This window comes from Lithobates pipiens, unplaced genomic scaffold, assembly GCF_037356315.1.
Source record: "Lithobates pipiens isolate NorthernLeopardFrog02 unplaced genomic scaffold, aLitPip1_a1.2 Scaffold_22, whole genome shotgun sequence".
Lineage (NCBI taxonomy): Eukaryota > Metazoa > Chordata > Amphibia > Anura > Ranidae > Lithobates > Lithobates pipiens.
In genome coordinates this window covers 105,400,312-105,404,091 of record NW_027507784.1, presented here as the reverse complement: position 1 = coordinate 105,404,091, position 3,780 = coordinate 105,400,312, and positions in this window count along the sequence as shown.

The window sequence follows — 3,780 nt, the reverse complement described above, 5'->3', positions numbered from 1 at the left end:
ATTATTTGGTCTTTGTGAAAGTTAGAGAGTCTACAAGCTGTGGTGCGAATCATACAAAATTGATCACATCTGATGTACTGGTGGCCTATCTCATTTCTTGCGACCCGAACAAGCCAGGGAAGTACAAATACCCCCCAAATGACCCCTTTTTGGAAAGTAGACATTCCAAGGTATTTTTTTTTTTTTAACAAAGTGAACTTTATTTGAACAAAGAAACATACAGGTCAGCTCAAGACATACATTCCATCAATAAATTATCCATGTACATATAGCAAACAGGACATTATTACTAGATAAAGAGCATACCACAGATCTGTGCATATAATTAATCACTGTACACCGAAGTGAGCGGCGTCTGGTAGAGGAGAAAAAAGAGGGGGGGAGAAAGAAGGATACGCCATGTTCCGGAGGCGTAGGGGGGGACAGTAGTGGGAGAGTGGGAGAAGGGAAAAGCAAGGGGGGGCCAGGAAATCAGGGGGGGGCCAGGTTAAGCCACAAGCCCACCCAATGAGACAGAGGGAGAGGGGGGGGGGGGGGAGTAGGAAAAGAGGGGGGGGGGAAAGGGAGGATCAAAACGGGCCATCCGGGGAACAGGTAACAGTCACCAGACGCACGTCCCACGCTCCCCGCCGGTGGATCCTCACTCCCCCTCTGGAACAGGAGGAGGAGTCACCACCGACAGAGAGCCCCACGAGTCTATCCAAGAGGACCAGACCTTGTCAAATTTGTGTGGGCAGTTTCTATTGATATATGTAATTTTGTACAGCGGCAAAACAGCATTCAAGGTATTTCTCCAGGCAGTGACAGTGGGCGGGAGCTCAGACCTCCATTTCAGCAACACCTCCCGTCTAGCGTAATAAGCGGCAAAAGCCACAAATAGTCTTCCATATTTCCCCACAGTCTGGTCATCCACCACATTCAGAAGCATGAGTTCTGGCTTCAACTGCAGAGAGCCCTCAACAGCCTGATTAATGTCAGTCAAAATCTGAGCCCAAAATGTTTGTAGCTCTGGGCAGGACCACACCATATGCATAAATGTGGCCTCTTCGTTACCGCATCTAGCACACGCTGGGGATCTATCCTTATATATAAACGCCAATCTCTGTGGCGTATAATAAGTCCGATGCAGAAACTTTAGCTGAATAAAACGGTCCCTAGCCGATATCAAGGTTGATACATAGGAGGAGACACAAGACTCCCAGTCTTCTTCCCTCAGGGACGGAATGTCCCTCTTCCATTTAGCGTAAAGCCGGGGCAGACTAGGCTTCCTAGAGGCAGTCAGGTGAAAGTAGATTGTGGATAGGGGGGCCATTAGAAGTTTAGCAGTTAACAACGTTTCCACCGGGTCTTTCCCAAGCGTCACCCCGTCCGGGAACTGGTGCTGAAAGGCATGCCTCAGCTGCAGAAACCGGAAAAACATCCAGTTCGGTAGATCAAATTTAGCTTTGAGTTCGGGGAACGTACCCAACCTACCCCCTATCACCACATGCTTTAAAGTGGCTATCCCCTTCCTAGCCCACACCTGGGGGTCCGGAATACTCCGAAAGTGAGACAGACTCGGATTACCCCACAGGGGCATGTGGGGGGAGACTACCCCAGGAATCCGATGGGCCTTCCCCACCCGACTCCACACCCGGACTGTCGTACGCATCAGGGAGGTAATGAGAGGATGCGCTCCCACACCCCGGTAGGGCAAGTTGCTTAGAGCTGCGTAAGACCCCAGAATCGCAGCCTCCAGAGTCACCGCTGGGTTGTCCCTCGGCTGCGAGAACCACCACCGGGCAGTAACCAACACCGCTGCCCAGTAGTAGCGCTGGAAGTCAGGAAGGGCGAGCCCGCCCTGCCCAACCGCCAGTTGCAGGGTGGACAGTGCCAAACGCGGCACTTTGCCCAGCCACACAAAGGAGGTGATAATAGATCTTAGCTTGTTGAAATAAGTCACCGGGATCTCGATCGGGGTGTTTCTAAAGAGGTAAAGAAACTTCGGCAGGTAGACCATCTTAATGAGGTTCACTCTCCCCACCGGGGACAGGGGCAGCGCCCTCCAGTCCATACAGCGCCTAGAGAATTGGGCCAATAGCGGTTTCAGGTTAAGCTCCATATACCGAGCCGTTGGGCCACCCATCCATATCCCTAAGTATTTAAAGCTTTCCACCCAGACTAGCGAGTTCTGCAGAGTGGGCCTAGGCCCGGACGGGCTCAAAGGGTAGATTAAGGACTTCCCCCAGTTGACTTTAACACCCGAGTACGTCCCAAAGTCGTCGACCAACTGCAAAGCCGCAGGGAGTGAAGAGGAGACCTCCGTTAGATACAGAATAGTGTCATCCGCATATAAGGATATCTTCTCCTCTAACACTCCCACCCGAATGCCCCGCACCGCGGACGCATCCCGGATTTTAGTGGCCAGCGGCTCCACCGCCAGGGCGAAAAGCCCGGGCGACAGCGGGCATCCCTGTCGGGTGCCCCTTCCCAGAGGGAAGGCCCGCGAGAGGGAGTTGTTCGTACGTATACGAGCAGTCGGGGAAGCATACATCAATTGCAGCCACTGAATAAACACAGGTCCAAACCCAAATTTGCGAAGGACAGCCCAGAGGTAATCCCATTCTACTGAATCAAAAGCCTTTTCGGCATCCAGGGACACCACCACCCCCGGGCTGTCCTCCCGTGCTCCATCCAAGTGCGTCAGCAATCTACGTATGTTGATGTCAGTCCCTCTGCCCGGCATGAAACCGGACTGGTCCGGGTGTACTAAAGCTGTGATCACCGTGTTCAGGCGCGCCGCCAGAACCTTCGCCAGGATTTTCAGATCCACATTCAGGAGAGATATGGGCCTGTACGAGGAACACAGTTCAGGATTCTTGCCAGGCTTAGGGAGGACTATAATAACCGCCTCTGACATGGACCCAGGGAGCACCCCGTCGTCTCGCGCCCGCAACAGAACCTCTCTAAAGACAGGTAGAACGTCGTCCGCATAGTATTTAAAAAACTCCGCAGGGAACCCGTCCGGGCCAGGCGTCTTCCCCCCCTGCAACGATTTAACTGCCCGTTGGACTTCCGACAATGTTAGGGGGCTATCCAAAGTTTCCCTGGCCGTGTCAGTGAGACACGGCAGGTCTACTTGCGCCAGGTAGGAACTCAGTTCCTACCCCGTATACCGAACCCTAGAGCTATAAAGCTCTTGATAGTAAGAGGCAAATCTAGCATTAATCAAAGACGGATCAGTTAGAATTTCCCCATCAGACGCCTGAATGCGCGAGATCGTTACCGGAGAAGAATGCTCCCGAGACAGCCAGGCCAACAGCCTGCCACTGCGCTCACCCTGCTCAAAAATTCTCTGGCTCTGGTGGAGCAAGTGGACTTTTGTAGCGGAGGCCCGTAAAAGTTCGACATCCCTCAGAGCTTCCCTGAAACAGGCGTAGGTCTGAGGCGATCGGTCCCTAACATAGCTAGACTCCAATAGGAGGACTCTGTCCTCAGCTTCCTGAAGGTCCCTCCCGACTGCCCTGCGAACCCCACCAATGCGAGCCTGCAAGTGCCCACGCATACACACTTTGAAGGCATCCCACGTATCCATTCCAAGGTATTTAGTAAGAAGCATAGTGAGGTTTTTGGTGTTGTCATTTTTTCCCACAATTCTTTGCAAAATTAAGATTTTTTTGTTTTTTATTTATTTTTCCCACAAAATTGTCATTGTAATAGGTTATTTCTCTCACATGGCATGTGTATATCACAAATGACACCCTGAATTAAATTCTGATACTCCTCCTGAGTATTACGATA